This window comes from Canis aureus, chromosome 25, assembly GCF_053574225.1.
Source record: "Canis aureus isolate CA01 chromosome 25, VMU_Caureus_v.1.0, whole genome shotgun sequence".
Classification (NCBI taxonomy): Eukaryota; Metazoa; Chordata; class Mammalia; order Carnivora; family Canidae; genus Canis; species Canis aureus.
In genome coordinates this window covers 19,307,518-19,320,366 of record NC_135635.1, presented here as the reverse complement: position 1 = coordinate 19,320,366, position 12,849 = coordinate 19,307,518, and positions in this window count along the sequence as shown.

Below are 12,849 nucleotides of genomic sequence, written 5' to 3'. Positions count from 1 at the left end.
AAGGTGTGGATGGGACAGTGGAAAAGGTGAAAGATCTCCTCTTTAGGAGACAGGAAATTTCCAGTCCCGGCTCTTCTAAAAACTGGTGGTTAGTCACTTAATCTCTTTAGGCTTTGTTTCTTCATCTCTGACATTAGGTGAAAATGGGAGCATGAGGGATCTCTGAGGGCTTAGGGCATTGTGATCAGTTACAAGTCCATGGGATTCTGAGACAATTTCTGGGGGTCAAGCAGGAGCAAAGAAGAAAGGATAGGATTTTTCCTCAGCAGCTTTCACCAGCAAATTGCTGCATAAGCGTGCCAGCTGAAACAAACAGCTTTGTGGGCTCCCATCACAGTGCCCTGCTGCCCTCATTCCTGAACTCTGCTGTGACCACACAGAATGCTGCCATCATTGGTGGACTTTGACCTATGGCCTTTCGGAGCCGAAAGGAAGAGAGATTATCAAGAATCTGGTTGCCTGTCTCTGACCCCAGTCCCACCCTGCTTGGCTGCCATCATAGCCTCAGCATAGCCTCCTCCAACAACTGAGACCTTTATTTATGCTCCAATAAAAAAAAAATGCCTCTCAAATGCTCAGATAGCTACTTTGATTGCATTCAAGCTCTCAACGTTAACTAAACCCAATCCCTCAAAGCCTGGAGACTTTGAATTCTTTTTTTTTCCTTTTTAGCGTTGGCACATTGTGGTCCTGCCCAGTGTGGAAACTGCTTCCACATCCTTACCCCCTGTTCACACTTTCCCCATCAATCTGATGACATGAAACCGCTTGACTCATAAACAGGACTTAGAGAAACAGAGGTTAAACCACGGGCACCAAAAGTGGTTGTGAGTCTGTGAGTGTGGAAAAAGTGGGAAAATCCACAAGCATGTGGCTTTTACCATCTGCCTCAAGTGCTGAACTGTAGAACCGTGTTCAGCAAGAGCCTGCTATTTAAAATGATACAAATACTTTGCCCCCCTTTCCTTGGTAAAGACCAGTGCGTTTTAGCCACAAAATTACCTTCTCTTCTGAATTTCCAGTATCTGTCCATTTTCTTTTCCTTTTCAATGACAACAGGAAGACTTCTAAGCCTCTATTAATGTTGTTCTATATGGCTGCTCTCCTTCTTCCACCTCTTATATATTATCTAGTGAGCCTGTTCAGTAAGAATTGCTGGAAATGCTTATACAGTATATACTATGTAGCAGAAACTGTTCTAAGCACTGTATGTATATTAACACACTAACTACTTAAATCAACCTTATGATACAGGTGTTGTCATTATCTGTATTGAACACACAAGGAAATCAAGTACGGAAAGGTTAAATGACTTTTCCCAGGTAACAGAGCAAATGAGTGGCAGGGCTTGGATTTGAACTTGGACTTACCAGCTCCAAAGTCTGTGCTCTTAGGAGCATCATGTTCTGAGAAGGACAGAGGCGGAAACTAAGAAAAAAGATGGTGCCATAGTGATGGCACCAAGATATAGAAGTTTTGAAAAAAGTTGACCTACTAGGTCAACTTTTCATAGGAGAGTACGTCAGGCACAACTACAATAAAAATTACCTATTTCCTTACTTTGTTTTTGTTGTGTTGCTGTAGTGTGTACAAAACTGCTATGCACTAAGCAGGTGCTTTGCACCCTTCAGTTTATTGTGTTACAGTGAATGCACTAAGAGAAGAGACCAGATTCACAGGTATTGAGTTCATTTTGTGGCAATAATGAGATTTTCGAAGGGAATAGAATGTGATAGTTCAAATACAGTCACTTGAATGGGTTAAGTCTGAACCCCTGACAGGTAGCATCGTGTGACTGGACATTTTCGAGTACTTTCCTGAAGGCATCTATACATGTAAACGTGTATAGAGATGATTATAAACAACCCTGTGCAGGGAAACACATTATAACGTAGATTTTAATAGTTACACTGTAGGCACAGTAAGAATAGTGTACCTCATGTCCCCTGTTTACTCTCAGCCCTCCACACCTTTTTTCTTTTTATTTTTAAGATTTTATTTATTCATTCATGAGAGACACACACACAGAGAGAGGGAGGCAGAGACACAGGCAGAGGGAGAAGCAGGCTCCATGCAGGGAGCCTGACATGGGACTCGATCCTGGGACTCTAGGATCACGCCCTGGGCTGAAGGCGGCACTAAACTGCTGAGCCACCCGGGCTGCCCCCTCCACACCTTTCTGATTGATAATAAAGTGGTATCTATTTCACTTGATCATTAGCTTTTAGTTTACTTCAATTCAACAAACATTATGATGAGCACCTACTATGTCCCGGAGAGTTCCTGTCCTCAAGAAGTTTACTCAGTCCAGCAAGTTGATATAATTTTCATCATTTTAGGGCACAGACTTAGCCATCCCTAAATTTGACACTGATTTACAACTATAAATAAATAAAGTCCTTCGTTTTGACTGGTGGTATCTGAGAACATGTAAGAAAAACTCTTTCTCTATGAGATTCAAAGGTAGTGCACAAAAAGGAAAATTCATATATTTTATTCTTCTATGATTCATCATCAAGAGGGTTTTTTTTATTTTTTTGGTACAAATGATATCAGAATATTTCCTTCCCTTACATCTGTGTGGGTCTGTTCATTGCGTGAGTCATATGGTTAAAACTTTTGAAAATTTCTGACTTAACAATAAACAGTAAGAGAACAGAACTCCTTTATCTTTGGGGTTGGGTCTCCCGTCATTTACAGACAGTAGCCCAGAGCAATGAAATGTATGAGTGACTGACTGGGGGAGGGTGGTGGGGCAGACATTCGCTCAGTCTCTGTCAGTATAATACTTGTCTGAGATCGGTTTATCTTCCGCCTCTAACCTCAGCAGATCTGTGTCCCTGACCTGAAAATGTGGGAGAATTCAGCGGGTATGGGAAGATTTTTCTCATTAAAAAAAGGTGCTTTCATTTTATAAGAACATAAAAGAAATGGATATGCTAGGATTACTGCATGAGTTCCCCAGAACTGTCACAACAAAGTGCCACAAACTGGATGGCTCAGACAACAGAAAGGTATCGCTGCACAGCTCTAAAACCTGGAAGTCCAAAATCAGGATGTCAGCTGGATTGGTTCCTTCTGAGAGCTTTGAAGAAGAATCTGCCCCAACCCTCTCTCTTCTTCTCTGGTAGCATTAGACATTCCTCGGCTGATAAGTGACATTTTCCACGTGTCTTCACATCATCTTCTTCAATGAGTGTCTTGCCCTGTACCCAAATTTCCTGTTTTTATAAGGACACCAGTTTTATTGGATCAGGGCCCACTCTGCTTATCTCAATTTAACTTGATTATGTCTGTAAAGACCCTACTTCCAAATAAGGTCATGTGAGGTACCCAGGACTTCAACGCATCTTCTTTGCGGGGAGGCAGGCCAACCCATAACAAGCACCAAGAAAACAAAATGTTGTGGAGGTTTACAAATAAACCTGATAGGGCAGCCCTGGTGGCTCAGCGGCTTAGCACCGCCTTCAGCCCAGGGCGTGATCCTTGGGATCCAAGATCGAGTCCCACGTCGGGCTCCCGGCATGGAGCCTGCTTCTCCCTCTGCCTGTCTCTGCTCTTCTCTCACTGTCTCTCATGCATAAATAAATAAAATCTAAAATAATAATAATAATAAAGAAAACAAATAAAACTGACAAGTCTGCATGGCTTGAATAAAACCCTCTAGCTCTCCTTCCTCATATAGCTTCCATCCTTAGGTAGATTTTTGCCTGACTTAAATAAGAAGGATTGTGTGAATATAATTTTTCACGTCCTCAGGCTCTGAACATGTTTTGAGATGGAACCATGGATTTATATCCATGCTAGGGAAGACCTGGGGCAAGAAGTCTAAATCATAGGGCCAAGGCTGTCATTAATTAGTTTGTTTCCTAAGCCACTTCTCTTTCTTGAGGCTCCATTTCCTGATCTGTCAGATGAGCATTAATACACATGCCTCACATATCCCGTTAGAATGTGTAAACCCTGCAAGTGTACTCACTTTAGTCCGTTTTGTTCCCTCCACTATCCCACGTGGCAGCTAGACGAGTTCTGGCACATGATCAATGATTACTATTTGTTACTTTCACAGGTAAAGGAAGAGACTTTCTGTATGCACTAAGTTCACACTGTGAATACACAGGATTTAAAAGTTAGAATGTTCTGTACTAGAGAGAGTTTGTGGCAGGGAGGAAGAAGTACAGCTATGGAAGACAGCAGACAGGTGTCAGGCTTTAGTATTGCCAACTCACTGTTCTAATCCTTAACTGCAAAATAGGGGGAAAGTAACCTCTAAAGTCCCTTTCACTCTAAAACTCTAAACTCCATGTTTTTAATGACATGGAATGTATCTTTCATGTGTGTTCCTAAGTCCCATGTAGTAGAGGTGAGCCCTCTGGTACACATCATAGCTGTTCTCTCAAGTTTTCTTAGACCTGTTATTAATCGGAACCCTTCCCCTTGTGTATGGCCTGAACTTGAGCCACACCCTTGAGAACCAGCTGAAATGAAATCCACCCTGAGGTGTTTGAGATGGAACCATGCAAGGGGAGTAGATGCAATATTTGGTCAGGCTTTTCCTCATATGTATTCTTCTCCACATTTGGTGCAGGATTTCAAAGACGTTTCATGTGTAGGAAACAACCAGGACTGAAAAGTAGTGGGTTTGGATTACTTTCCCAGAGTAGTGGGAATTTGGAATTCTTATAATGCAAATCAATACTAAGCCCATTTAGAATCAGACAAACAAAGTGATGATTATTTTATGTCTCTGGGCCCAGAGCAAATCCACTTCCAGCTAGTCTAATACCTATTAACATTTACAAAGTTCTTTCTAGTAAAATACAAGTCTTTGGGGAATAGCTCATGCCTAGCTATTTCATGCCTTTTCACACTTGGCACAAACAGATCTAGGTTTTGATGTGGAAATTCTTCCTTGTTATAAGAATTCTGATTCTTGAATCTCCTTCTCCCTCTCACTCTTTCTCCCTCATCTCCTACAACTACCTGGTGGTGAAAGAAGTCAGTGGGAAACAATCCTGTAAGCCGCACAGAGCTTAACCTGCAAGCAAAATCAGCTCTGTTGTTGGGGTGATGACTGAGATGGGCCCAGGCTCCCCTTGCCTGGGATAACGACTCTCATGTGCTCCAGACATACGTGCACTGTCTGTCCGGGGCATGCCTTGGGCACCTCAAGTACCTCTCTTCTACATGTTTCTAATAATGTTAACTGTTCAATTTCCCCTTCCAGTCCTGTCCTATGAACAACACATCCCTCAAAGTGACGACACAGACTCAAACAGGAATCACCCACCTCACACTTACCAGTATGCTTGCCTATGGACTCTAGTAGGAAATGAGTTTCTGATGTCTTAGATGGAAAGTTAAACATAAAAATCCTTTCAGTCATTAGTAATCATGGTATCTTCTGGAACATGGACTCTTTGAGCAACAATATGATTTCTCTTGAAATTTTTCTTCCTTGACCAGGGAAGTATCCGTGTAGCAGGTACTCAGAAAGAAAGTGAGCACCACACGAATTTGCCCTCAGGCACCTCATGATTCCAGATGGAGAGTAGATAGGTAAGGAAACAATCGTAAAATAGTGTGAACAATATGTAGGCAGATTGGTAGGTAGACCATATCATCTAGGGGAGGATTTGTTCCACTTAGGGGGGGTTCTGAGATGGTTGGTCAGAGAAGGTCGAATCTGATCTAGCATTGAAAAATGGGACGGAGGTAACATTCCAACAGAGAGAGAAAAACATGAACGAAAGCAAATTTGGGTGTGGTAAAGCAATACTGAATAGTTCTGCATGGCTGGAAGATACAATATTTTAGGGGGAGTGGCCAGAAACAAACTGGAAAATTTGGACCAGGTCTTGAAGCTCCCACCAGGCCCGAAAGAACTTCTCTACTAATGTGTCATCTTTTGGCAGCTCAGCAGCTACCCCTACTGGCGAGGCACAGACGGTATCCAGAGTTTTGAATAGAGTCTTCCCTTTTATCTGGAACAACATCTGAAAGTATGCCCTATATATCACTACCCAGCTCCCAACTTTCGCCCTCCTCCATGAAAAGACGATGTGAGGTCTAATGCTTCCTCTGGGATCTAGTACAGTTCACCAGCTACGGATTTACAGCCAAAGCCATACACAGCAATGCAGAGTGTACCTTAACATAGAGATGGACTTGGGATCCCGGTGTAAGTAGTTGGGGCTGCTCAATAATTTTGGATTCTGCCCAAGTAATTTCCATCACAACCAGCAACTGGTGTTTCAAGCAAATGTAGAATAGGGACTCCTGCAATAGAATCTGTGTCGTCCTCATCCAACAGTTCATGATATCTATGGTTTTCACTTCAAGAAAAATTGTAGTACAGTGTGACCTCCTTTTCCCTTTAGCTGTCTCTGTCTCATTGATTGAGCCATTCAATTTGTAATACCAGGTATGTGCCAGGCATGACCAAAGACTTAACCCCATCAAGAGAGAAGATTTCTACTTTCAGAGCTGCAGGCGATTTTTGTTCCAAAATTCGAATTAACTTTTCCAGTATTTCCAAAGGAAAACTCTACTTTTCTTCTTCAAAGATATTTTGGATCATTAGGGTGAAGGAACCCCTTGTCATCCTTCAAGTTAAAGGGGTGCCTACAAGAAGTAAATCTATGCAGTGTTTTCCCTGGGGCTTAAGTAGAATGTCTAAAGGGGCCTGAGTTGAAAAACAGGATTCTTTGGCAATTTGACCAATTCTTTCAGCATTAGGTACCAGTTGGAGGATTGCCAAAGGTAGGAAGTTTATTCTCTAGGAGGGCTAGGAGTCCCAGGTTGCTCCGTTTCCAGACCACAGGAGATGCTTCTCTAGCTTTGGGCATATACTTCTCTGGCAAAAAAAAAAAAAAAAAAAAAAAAAAAAAAAAAAAAAAGCAGTATTTACAGAAGTCATTGCTCTTCATGCTATCTTCAAGAATGATGTCCACCCTTAGCCCAAGATTAAAAAGAAACAGAGGAGAGAGCAGAGTAATAATCACTTGAGGGTGGGTTTTTGGCTGTTCCCACTGCCAGGACAAGTCTCCAGCAACCTTCCTAACTGAGATTGATGCAGTGGACCAGCCTGGGTCAGACTTTGAGGTCATTCAATAATTTCAGAACATAGCCCAAATCCATGTGCTATGGAAGCTCAGGCCCCTCTTGGTAGCTGTTTTGGTCTAGTTGGTGCGTGATAAAATGCAGGTATCAGCAACTCCATTGTAATAGGAAGAAATTGAGCAAGAGCAGGGAAAATAGGTTTAGTACATGACCAATTGTAATCCTTGTATTAATCTGCTCAGGCTGCTATAACAGCATATCTTAGATTGGATGGTTTAAACAACAAATATTTATATTACAGTTCTGGAGGCTCAAAGTCCAAGATCAAGATGCTGGCCATTTCGGTTGTTAGTGAGAGCTCTCCTCTGGCTTGTGGACAGCTACCTTCTTGCAATAGCCTCACATGGGGAGAAAATCTCTCTCTCTTCCCCTTATTATAAAGCCACTGATGAATCCAGTCATGAGGGCCCACCCTCATTGCCTCCTCTAACCTTAAGCACTTCTCAAAGTCCTCACCTCCAAATAGCAAATTGGGACTTAGGGGCTCCAACATGTGAACATGTGAATGTGTGTGTGTATGGGGGATGGGAGGGGGGCACAATTCAGTCCATAGCAGTTATATAACAGAGAAAAGGGCTCAGCACAAAACTAGAAAGGAAAAGCCAGATACCTTTAGTTGTGACTGTTTCTTGTTCTTAAACTGTGTCACTGAGGGTGGGATTAGGATTCTGGTCTGAGCTGAAGTCCTTTACTGTATCATCAATGATAGACTTTTACTCAACAAATCAAATGGACTTCTACTCATCCAAGTATTACCGATCACTTTTTCCATGCTATAGGCCTCAATTCATGTCAACTGCTGGACAGTGTTAAAGGGAAAAAAAAAGAAAGAAAAGAAAGAAAGAAAGAAAGAAAGAAAGAAAGAAAGAAAGAAAGAAAGAAAGAAAGAAAGCTCAGTAAGGAGACAAGGCAAATAAGAAGATGCTCAGTAAAAATATACAGCAGTATAAATTTAAATAAATTAAGCTGTCTGAAGCTCTCTAGAGTAAAACAAGAGATTAAAAAGAGAGAAATAAAAAGAAAGAAGAAAGAAAGAAAGAAAGAAAGAAAGAAAGAAAGAAAGAAAGAAAGAAAGAAAGAAAGAAAGAAAGAAAGAACCAGCCCACTGGAGTCTTCTGCACTCAGAGCTGGCTTCATGGAAACAGAGAGAGGTGAACTGGGTTCAGAAGGTAGGATTTTGGATAGAGGGAGAAATGCTAGATAGAAGAGAAAGTATGCTGAGTGTGCCTAAGATGTGGCTTACATCAGGGTCAGTGAAGAGATCTACCATGTGGATGCAGAAGATGGTCCCTTTATTATGGTGGTCCATAATAAGATCCATCGGTGAAGCTTTTTTTCTACTACTTTCTAACTTCTGTATAGAACCAACATTTTTGTTCCTTGTAAAATCAAAAAAATTCCTTAAAAGGATATTTAAAAGAAGATATAAGGAATTATTGGGTGTCAGGAACGGAACTAGCTGTCAGCTTTACCCTTCACCAGATGTGATATCTGAACAAACTATTTAACCTATGCTTTCATTTCTATATGTGCATAATGAGGGGAGCTCCTCTCATTAGCTTGCTCTTGCTTTTACTCTCTTTCTCTCAGGATTGTTGTGAGAAATGAATAAGGCAAAGGTTGCACTTCTCATGGTGCCTAGTGTATAGTAAGCATTCAAAAATTGTTAACTTCTGGGGCCCCTGGGTTGCTCAGTAGGTTAAGTCAGCCTTCGGCTCAGGTCATGATCCCAGAGTCCTGGGATCATTGAGCCTGAGGCGGGATCCCTGCTCAGTGGGGAGTCTGTTTCTCCCCCTTCCTCTCCCTCTGTGATCTCTCTGGCTCTCAGATAAATAAATAAAATATTTAAAAAATTCCCTCCTTCCCCCTTAATAAGTGGAAAAACAAACCACCATCTAGGTGTTTGAGAATTTGTAGCTACCAGAGAATAATCTCAAGAACTACTACTGTCTTTTAGTTTCATTTTTTAAAAACCCCAAACTTCCAAAATAAAATACACTGGGAAAAGTTTCCATCGTTTGGAGTTTTACAAAGCCTGCCTACATGCCAGGACTTCACAGAAAGTGTCTGGGTTTTGCACTTAGGGAATCAGTGTCTCCATGATGCACATAAAATATGAAGAGTTTGCTTCTCATCAAGCCATGGAAGAATGACTGATTGTACAATGCCAGACGAGATAATTAGATGGTACAGACAATAGCTATTATCACAAGCACTAACACATGGTAACTTGCATGCTACTGTGCCAGAACTGTCAAGAATCCTCAAACTATATATCCCTGCAATACACTGAAGGAATCGCTTCAGAGCCGAAGCATCTGCAGGAGCAAATGAGGGGCAATTACTTCACCTCCAAAATAAAGAGAGTGATTTGATTGCCTTAACTTACACTTGCTTAACCTTCTTGGCTGAAGGATAGCATAGCACAATGTAGAAGTGCCCTCTAACGTTGCTTTAGGGGAAAAAAAATTGGCTGTGGGTGGGGAAAACCTGGCCCCTGATACTTGCAGGTGTATTTTTCTTGGGAAGCAAGATTGCTAGAGAAACAAAAGATTTGGTTCGTTTGGCTTGGCAAGTCAAAAATGCAATCCTAGAAGAAGACTTTATTTAGAAACTTTATTTTTCCCCTGTTAACTTGAATAGTTTGTGGAAGAAAAAAAAAAGAACTATAAATGGTTCATAAGTTCGCAATTATTTTTGTTTTGGTTTTAAAAACAAAATATACTATCCCCACCCAGGTAGATCTTGCTATAGATTAATTTCACATTTAATTGGCTACTATTCAGATCCCCACAAAGCTGCAGTTTAGGCTGGGAGATAGAATTTTAAAGCATGTGAGTATACAGAATGGGCTCTGCCCCCTCGGTATTGCTGCTCTAGCCTGAATCTTCAATAGTCCTCTCTCCCCTGGGCTTTGTCCTAAGTCTGTAAGTATGTCTATCTCTCCTTTTAAATATACTCCTTCCTTGATTCTGCTCTTTCCATTAATCTCCAAATTACTGATTCTTGCTTCTTCCCACCACCACCTTCCATATACTCTTCAATCCACTATCATCTGGTTTTTGCCCCATCACTACCATGATACTCAATTTGCTGAAATCACTAGAAATTACCAAGTTCAAAAGAGACTGTATTTTTTTTAAGATTTATGTATTTATTTGAGAGAGAGGAAAGATTGAGCATGAGCATGAGGGGCAAAGGGAGAAGGAGAGAGAATCTCAAGCACACTCCCCGCTGAGGAGAGAGGCAGACCTGATCTGGGGCTCAATCTCACAACCCTGAGATCACTACCTCAGGTGAAACCAAAAATAGGATGCTTAACCAACTGCGCCACTCAGCACCCCAAAAGACACTGTATTTTTATAGGATGCCTCTGAGTAATGAATACTGTTGATTACTTTCACCTCCTTGGAACTACTTCCCCCCCCCCCCATCTCTTCTCTGGTTTCATCTCCTTTCCTGGCTTCCCTCCCACATGTGCAGACTACATTTTCTTCCTTTCTATGCTCTTGCTGGGTGATCTTATCCACACCTATGACTTCAATTTTCCCCTGAATTCTAGTGGCCACCAAAACAATATTCCTAGCCCCTTTAGCTTTCCTAAACCCTAATCCCGGTATTTCTAGTTGCCTAGAGGACAGATCATCCTGACTAACCTGTAGGAACCTCCAATTCAACACATTCAAAACTGAACTTACTTGAATTCTCTCACAACTTGCTGCCCTCCTATATGCCAGAGCAATGAATGTCATCCATTTGCTTAGGCTACAAATCTTTGGGTTATTTCTGTATATTTTGACCCTCCCAACACTCAGATCCAACCAGTTACAAATTCTTATAAATTGCATTTCATCAATATATCTTGATTCCTTCTTTTCTTTCTCTGTTTTTGCCCCTTTAATTTAAGCTCTATTTCTTATCTAAGACTATTATAATGAATTTGTCTTTTTCTAGCACTTCCTATCCTCTCTGTAATCCATTATATATGTCCTATAAGAGTTAATTCTTTGATACATGTTAATTCTTTTTTCATATTTCTCTGCTACAAAAGTGTACAAATAAAACCAGACAGTAGATTCTGTTGTACAAGACATAAATTCCAAAATTCCTGACTTACAGAAGACAGCAGAAGAATTCATTCACTATCTGGTCCTTCAATTCCCTTTACCACCCTGCATTTACAACACCATTCACTCCACACTTTTGCCACAACATTGCCATATCACACTAAACTCATTCGTGGGCTTGTCTTTCTTTTATGCCCTTCTCTTCACCAGAACAGGCACTTTCCACCTTCCACCTGATGAACTCCTGCTTATCTTAAATTATAATTCAACTGTTGGCACCTTTATAAAATTATACTGACCCCTCTGAGCTGAACTGGTAGTGACTTCCTTTAAATTTCCTTTTAATTTTCTATACTGCTACTACCAAATTTTACAATATGATTATTATCTTGAATTGCTTACATGTAAATCTCCCATCAAAGTTTGTTAAATCCTTGAAATGAGTGAATGTGTCTGACTTATTTTATACCTCCAGCATTTACCACAACGCCTGCCACTTGGGAGTTGGTGAGTCTGCGGAATGAATGAATGAATGAATGAATGAATGCATTCTATAAATATGCAACACTACAATCTTTGGTTAGACTTATAAAAAAACAAAGCAACAACAACAAAAAAACCAGCTCAAGACTTCTAGTGTTCCAAATCATAGGTCTTTATTCTTTCCGTTTTGGAATGGTCCTCTCCAGTGGCTTTGTCTTTCTTTAAGTATGCAAATGACTACCTTGTGGTACTTGTATTTAATCTATTTATCTCACTTTATTTAGATAGTGGATAGGAGCTCTGCATTCTATGGTTTCAGCTGAGCATGATGGGAAATAATTTTATATAAATTAGAAGAGAGAAATTACTTAAGAAATCTCCATAAGAAGATGAAATTAAGCTTCCTCAGCCCTTGTTGTTTGAGAGAGATTTCCCCCAGAAGCTGCTCTGCAGGCCCAAACCTTTCTTACCCATCACTATCTTTTTCATGAACCCAATTTCCTTAGAACACATTTCTTTTCCTCACCTTCTTGAACTTATGCCCAAATTTATTAACTGGGTTAGTGAGCTCAGTTGTTAATCAATCATTATATTAACATTTCTAAAGCCTGCTTTTACATGTGATGTATTTTCTTCCTCTATTGGGAAGCATGGGGTTACCATTCAATATAAAAATAAGTTTTGGGGATAGGAGAATTTCCTTTATTCCATTATTCTATTGTTTTTTTCCCCAGAACCTTATGAACTAAATCCCATGATACTGATAAAGCAGCTACACAGCTAACAGGTGCTAATGGGTTCCATTTGGCTCTAAATTACAAGGCTGAGAAAGTAATTTAAAGACCTAGAGCTGAATTATTGACCAGTCTTCATTAGCATCTTTAAAGGACCTTGGGAATTAAAAAAAAAAAAAAAAAAATCCAGACAGATCTAATTAACCTTTGAAAGGAGGGTAAGGTGAGAGTCATAGTAAGGAAACCACCTGAGACTGACTTGAAAACATAAAGAATGAGGCAAGGAAGATGAGAGATTGCATTAAAATATGTTATCAAAAAATGATTATCTTTTGATCAAGATTTGGGGCATATTTCATTTTTATGATGGGAAGTCATACCTAGCCAGGGACTGTAACCTATGGCATCTCTAAAAAAAAGTCTCTTCATATCCCACACAGAGT